Source organism: Podarcis erhardii (genome assembly GCF_964252035.2).
Source record: "Podarcis erhardii genome assembly, chromosome: 15".
Lineage (NCBI taxonomy): Eukaryota > Metazoa > Chordata > Lepidosauria > Squamata > Lacertidae > Podarcis > Podarcis erhardii.
Window position 1 is genome coordinate 700,139 of NC_138505.1, and position 7,280 is coordinate 707,418.

The window sequence follows — 7,280 nt, forward strand, 5'->3', positions numbered from 1 at the left end:
ACTGTGCAAAGCATCTACCACCCGAGTGATTCGAATCTAGCCCTGGAATGCAGGAGTCACAGTTTACCAGCTCTCGAACACAGGCCTTTGTCTGCTAAGACTCAAATACATCTGCTGTCTTCAAAACAGCAGGAGAAGGAATTGCAGGAGCCAGGGGCCTCCCGCGAGAGAGGAGGAGGCTGATATGCAAAACACCGCTTATTCCACACAACCCAAGAGCCCCTCACAAAGGGGGCTATTAATCAGGAATGGCAGGTGGATATTGGCAAACACCAGTGCAGGGAAGAGTTCGATCCCCAGGCTAATAACAAGACTGGCCAGGAGAAGTAGGGAATGTGGCAGCTAAGACAGACAGGCAGGCGTGGCCAGAATCAGCAGTCAGCATGTGGTCAGGAACAAACTGTGACCGAACCTTGCAGGCAAACATCAGCATAAATATTTGTACGTGCCACCCCAATCTCTGAGTGGTGAGAGATTCCAGGGGTCCCAGCGCTTACTCAGGTTCAGTTTCCTTGGAATGAGGTTCAGCAGAGACTGTGGTGTCTTTAGAATATCTGGTTTTCTTTACATATATATACCACCCAAGCAGAAGATGGAGAGGCTTTCTCCTCCAGGAAACACAACCCCACTTCTGACACCAGTGTTGCGCACCGGCCCAGTCTCTGAGCAGCGAGAAAGTTCAGGGGTTCCAGTTGCTTACCGGGTTCGGTTTCTTTGCAGTGAGGGACAGTGTGTGGTGTATTTAGGATATACGGTTTTATTTGCACATATATACAACCTGAGCACAGGGTGGAGAGGCTCACAGCATCAACACGCCAAAAGATCTCGCTTCTCCATTAGTCTCTGCTTTGGGGCAAACAGTCTCTGGGTCTCCCACTTCCAGCCTGCTTTCTGAGCAACTCTCTCTCTCACAACACTGACTATCATTCTCCTACTCAGCAGGTAGGTGAGTGGAGGGTGGGGGCAGGGGAAGAGAAAGACCCACCCATTTTGCCCGAGGGCACAGAACATTTTTGGTTATCCTAGTCTTGGTTGCCTAGACAAAAGGGCTGGGAATGTCCGTAGGTGATTAACCTGGAGCCTTCGGCGTGCCAAGCTCTCCTACTAAGATGTAGCCTTTACCCTAAGCATAAAGTAAGATTCTGGTCCTCATGGTTCTGAATTAAGGGCTGGTTTAAACAGGCACTTCAGAAGCTGCCTTTTCCCAGAGATGGGCCATCTAGCTCAGTCCTGCTTGCCTACACTGGTTGGCAGCAGCAGCTCTGCACCTGGGACACTGTGTGGAAAAGCCACACACCCCAGGCCCACTGACTCTCCAGTCCCCACCCCCCAAAACAAATCTGCTTTGGGTACAAGATGTGCTCTGCAGGCAGGGAGGGGCAGGGGGGCGTCTTCCAGGAGCCCTGGAGGTGCTGACTGCGGTGAGCCCAAAATAGAGAGGGTGGCGGGTGGGCCTGCGAGGCAGAGAGAAGGTAGAGGGAGAGAGAAGGAGCCGGGCGGGCGGGAGGGGGCCTTGCTCAGGTTTCGTTTGCTGGAGGGGCTTAAATATCCACCTGGGGTTAAAAATAAGGATGCTCAGGCTCCTGCAGGTCATTTGAAACCAGCCTTGGCTCTGCAAGGTGTGGAGGGGGGGCAGAGGGGGTGACAAATTTGGGGAGGGGGTTGGATGAAGGGCCTGGAGCCTGCCGGGTGGGTGAGTGGGTGGGTGGGTGGGTGCTGGACATTTCAGGGAGGGGGGTATTCTTTACTTTCAGAGACACCGCCTCCCCAAAGCCCCCCACCCCAGTTTCCTGTCTCAGGAATTTATTGATTGATTGGTTTCATAATACTTATAAACCTCTCCATTTTTTAAAAAAACAACACAACAACCCTCAAAGCAATTCACAGAAAGAGTAAAACAGTGGTCAATTTGAAAAACAGCTAGAAGCAAGTAATTTAAAAACATAAAAAATAAATTTAAGTGTTGAAACACATGACTGGATATAGGCTTTGCCTAAACAAAAATGTTTTCGCCATGCACCGAAAAGAGTACAGCAAAGAAGATGTCTACCTGGTGTCCACAGGCAGGGAGTTCCAGAGGGCCATGCAAAAAGATCCGTTTCAAAGATGTGTGGAACGAGGATTAGAATCATAGAATCATAGAATCCTAGAGTTGGAAGAGACCCCAAGGGCCATGGAGTCCAACCCCCTGCCAAGCAGGAAACACCATCAGAGCACTCCTGACATATGGTTGTCAAGCCTCTGCTTAAAGACCTCCAAAGAAGGAGACTCCACCCCACTCCTGGGCAGCAAATTCCACTGTCAAACAGCTCTTACTGTCAGGAAGTTCTTCCTAATGTTTAGGTGGAATCTTTTTTCTTGTAGTTTGGAACCATTGCTCCGTGTCCGCTTCTCTGGAGCAGCAGAAAACAACCTTTCTCCCTCCTCTATGTGACATCCTTTTATATATTTGAACATGGCTATCATATCACCCCTTAACCTCCTCTTCTCCAGGCTAAACATGCCCAGCTCCCTTAGCCGTTCCTCATAAGGCATCGTTTCCAGGCCTTTGACCATTTTGGTTGCCCTCCTCTGGACACGTTCCAGTTTGTCCGTGTCCTTCTTGAACTGTGGTGCCCAGAACTGGACACTTGTGAGACCAATTGTGAGACCAGGTCTGCAGGTTGCAGGTGGCAAGGCGATCTTGCAGGTGGACCAGTCCCAAGCAGGTGAGGGGTTTGTAGACAAACCCCTTGAACTTGGGTGGCAGCGCTGGGTAATGGGAGTTGCCTGTCCAGCAAGCTGCCTGATCTTGCAAGAAAAGGGTTTGATGTACGAACACCTTGACCTTGGCCTGGAATGGCACATGCATCACACATATCGGGAGAAGGTACTCACAACAACTATTTAAAACATGCAAAAAAAAAATAAGGTGCAACAATAAGCTAAAAAAAGCCAGGTTAAAGCACATGTCAGCATCTCAACATGTCTAGGCAGGCTTGCCTAAACAAGAATGTTTTTAGCAGAAGCAGTACAGTGAAGGCGCATGGATGGTGTCAAGAGGCAGGGAGTTCCAAAGTCTGGGTGCTGCCACTAAAAGAGTGATTTCTTATAAATGCAGAAATGGTCTCGTAGTGCAGATCATAGCAGTTGCATGAGCCCATGTGAGGTAAGGCAATATTCCAAATTGGTCCCAAATTGTTAAGGGCTTTGGATCCTATTAGTAACTCCTTGAACATGTATCACGCAGGTCAGGATAAAGGCAGAGGAGGCCCCCGTCACTAGTCAGACCCACATAGGGCTGGGGTAGCCAGTGGGGAGCCCTCCGGAAGGGGCTGGACTCCAACAACCCCACGAGTCAACGTGGCCGTTGCCCAGGGAGGGGGAGGACGGAGTCGGGAGTCGGCTGCCCAGGAAGATGCCTGAGCTTGCAAGAAAAGTGTTGGGTGGGGCTTAGGCGGCGACTAACCTGTGGCCTCCCAGGTGTTGCTCAACACCAGCTCCCATCCCCTGGCCATGTGGACTGGGGCTGGGCTCACCACGCTGGCCACCCCTGACTTCTAGGGACTCCACCACCTAGCTTTCAGGAGGAGCTCCTCTGCCCCCTCCCTGCGGATGCTGCCAGCGGGGTTGAACCTAAGTTTTTCTGCTTGTGAGGCAGGTGCTGCACCATGGAACTACGGGCCGCCCCTGCTGGCCGTGCGTCACAGCACCAAAGCGTCACTCTTCCTGTCCAGCCCAGCGCCAGGCGTCAATCAACGCGGCGGCTGGGTGCAAAGAGGAACAGGCGAGGGCCCAGATGCAGTCAGCTCCCTGCGTTTAGACCTTTGATTTATGGCGCCCTGGATTCCCAGGCCTGGCGGGCTCCTTGTGCTGCTCCGTCTCCCGTCCACTGAGGGTCCTGCTCTCTTTAAGGACCACAGAAGAGGCCGGCGCAGAATCAGTCCGCATTGTCTATCTGTGGCTTGCAGCCAGACTGGCTGTCACCAGATGATGGGGAGAAATGTGGGACGTTTTTCTTAGCGTCCAGTTTAAGAAGGCCTTCCCTATTTCAAGGGAAACATCGACTTATTCAGTATGAACAACAGGACCTAAGAGCCTGCCGGATCAGGCCAAAGGGGACCCATCTAGTCCAGCCGCCTGTTCTCTCAGTGCCTGTGGGAAACCCGTGGACAGGATCCGAACACAAGAGCAATTCTTGCCTCCTGTGCTTTCCAGCAAATGGCGTTCAGAATCATGGCCGCCTCTGACTGGGGCTAGGAGCCTTTGAGAGACCTCTCCTCCTCCACAAATTTGTCCAATCCTCTTTTAAATGAATGATTTTATTATTTCGGTCACAGAGCACTTCCAGCCCACATACAATATCAAGGAAGTCATAAAACACCATAGGGATACATTTGAATTTGCAATTAGGTATAACAGGAACAAGGGACGCAGGTGGCACTGTGGGTTAAACCACAGAGCCTAGGGCTTGCCGATCAGAAGGTCGGTGGTTCGAATCCCCGTGACGGGGTGAGCTCCCATTGCTCCGTCCCTGCCCCTGCCAACCTAGCAGTTCGAAAGCACGTCAAAGTGCAAGTAGATAAATAGGTACCACTCCGGCGGGAAGGTAAACGGCATCTACATGCGCTGCTCTGGTTTGCCAGAAGCGGCTTAGTCCTGCTGGCCACATGACCCGGAAGCTGTACGCCGGCTCCCTCGGCCAGTAAAGCGAGATGAGCGCCGCAACCCCAGAGTCAGCCACGACTGGACCTAATGGTCAGGGGTCCCTTTACCTTTATAACAGGAACAATACAGATATAGCAAGTTTAAAAATATATAAATTAAAACTTAGTGACTAATATATAACCTAAAATTATCATTTAAAACCTGAATCATTATGATAGCACAGCTTGTCCCCTAAGTTTTATGGCAATCGCACAGAATCTGGCTACCCTTAACGTGATTGTGGGGTCCTTTTCCTCTACCAGGGATTTATCCTCTGTTAAAGTCATCCTTGGTGGACATCACTGGATCCTGGCAGAGAGGCTTCCATAGTTTGATTATGAGTTGCACGGAGAAGAACTTTATTTTCTCTGTCCCGAATCTTCCAACATTCAGAGGGAGGAAAAGTTTTCTCTGTCTGCTATCTCCGTGCAATAAACTTCTATATGTCATTTCATTTTTACATTTCACTTTTAATTTGCATACCGCCTTCCTATATTGCAATACAGTGGTACCGCCGTTTACAAACACCTTGGGCTACCAACACTTCAGGTTACAGACTCGGCTAACCCAGAAATAGTACCTCGGGTTAAGAACTTTACCTCAGGATGAGAACAGAAATTGTGTGGTGGGGGCAGTGGGAGGCCCCATTAGCTAAAGACCCAGGGGTCAGCAGGGGGCCGGTCCACTGTCCCTCAGACCTTGTGGGGGGCCAGACTATATTTTGAAGGGGGGGGGATGAACAAATTCCTATGCCCCACAAATCACCCAGAGATGCATTTTAAATAAAAGCACACATTCCACTCATGTAAAAACACGCTGATTCCCGGACCGTCTGCCGGCCGGATTTAGAAGGTGTTTGGGCCGGATCCGGCCCCCGGGCCTTAGGTTGCCTACACATGGCTAAAGTGGTACCTCAGGTTAAGAACGGATTTCAGAACGAATTAAGTTCGTAACCAGAGGTACCACTGTACACAAGGCCGTCTACAAGCTGAGGAAACAACAAAATAGACAGCAAAGACCACACGCCTCACAGCAATAACAATGTCACCTCTGTGAATTTGATTTTATTTGGCGCTGCTTGCCTGTGCACAGCCATTACTGAGAGCCCTCTTTGCCTCTGTGGACACTATATCCCTCTTCTCTGCATGATCTGAAGATCTAGCTTTGCCTTATGGATCCATAATGGCAAACTGCCACTTGGTTCGTTGCTTTGCTGCGTTGTGAAATGCTTTGATTATTCAATAATTTCTCAATAAAGGCCCAAGCCAGGGTGAGAGTGCCCAGCGGGATGACATTTTGCCACTTTGCACAGAAAGAACATGGACGCGCCCCAAAGCAATTTGCAGGTGCCACTTGCAGGAATGCCCACGGCGTGCCAGTGAGCCTTCGAAGCTGGCGCACCCCTGGCTTTGCAGAAATAAAATGGATCAGGCCCTAATGCTTTGCCACGTCCTCAGATGGCAGAGCAAACAGGCACAGCTGTGAAACTGAGGGGGGTGGAGAAAGAAGGGGTGCTGGCCCCCAGCCACGCTTCTCCCCTCTCACATCACGCCCCCTGCTGAGCACCCAGAAAGGCCCCCTCCCTCAGAGAGAGGGGGGGCTCATCGCTCTGTAATCTGAAGGCAGCTCCAGTTACCTTGGCATCTGCTGACATGCCAGCCTCCGTCTTGCAGACTGGGATGGGCGAGGGGAGCCAGAAAGAGATTCCTTTTCCACCCTGCTGAAATGGAAGGAATGGACAGTGGACAGTGTGTGTGTGTGTGTGTGTGTGTGTGTGTGTGTGTGTGTTATAAACGGAAAGAAATCATAGAGTTATGGGGTTGGGGTCCCAAAGGCTCATGTAGTCCAACCCGCCAGCAATGCAGGAATCACAACTAAAGGATCCCTGACTGATGGCTATTCAGTCTCCAATGAACTGGAGAGCTGAAAGGGACCTTGGGGCTCAGCTAGTCCAAGAAGACAGGCCTGGAATATAGGAACCATAGGAATATAGGCTCCTTGTTTATTTGTTTTGTGCAAGAGAGGGGAATAATCTCAACACCCCCTTTGCGGGGCTGAGATCCAGCAACTTGGATAAAGACTCTCCCGTGAACTGGGTGATTTCCTCTCTTGGTGAGACCAAATATTCACATTCTCTGCACCGTCATTTCAGGCTCAAGTAACTGGTTAGGATAATTCAGGTTAATTCAAGTAATTTGGGTTAGAGAATTCAGTTTTTTAAAATTTTCCACAAGTCATACATTATTGATACATTCAATACTTTCCTGTTTCATCTTTCTTTCTTTTTTGTAAACCACTTTGAGATTTGTTCATGTTTTGGCTATCAATTTGGTGTACAAATCTGATGGGGGGGGGGATGAATAAATGAACAGAACAGAAGCAGGAGAGGTAAATGGACAGTGTCTGCTTTTTCTTCCCCCTTGTTCGAAACGGAAATCAATCTGGCAAATACGATAAACGTTCGCCGCTGTTGCTGCTTTGCAGCCCACAAATACTGTGCAAATGATTACGTACCGCTTGGAATAATGTAATGAAAATGTGAGTTATGTAATGAATTGCAATATTTTTCATTCCCCTTTTCAGCAGCTGCAAGT

General features: G+C 49.9%; 1 protein-coding gene across 1 annotated transcript in view; it reads left to right on the forward strand.

The window, feature by feature from the left end:
• The first annotated feature begins 1,460 nt into the window (after positions 1 to 1,460).
• The window catches only part of MRPL24 (mitochondrial ribosomal protein L24), a 291,126-nt gene continuing 285,306 nt past the window's right edge, over positions 1,461 to 7,280 (forward strand). The window contains exon 1 of the mRNA XM_081841418.1: positions 1,461 to 1,466. The gene's annotated coding sequence lies outside the window, so the exon portion shown is untranslated. The remainder of the gene's footprint in view (positions 1,467 to 7,280) is intronic.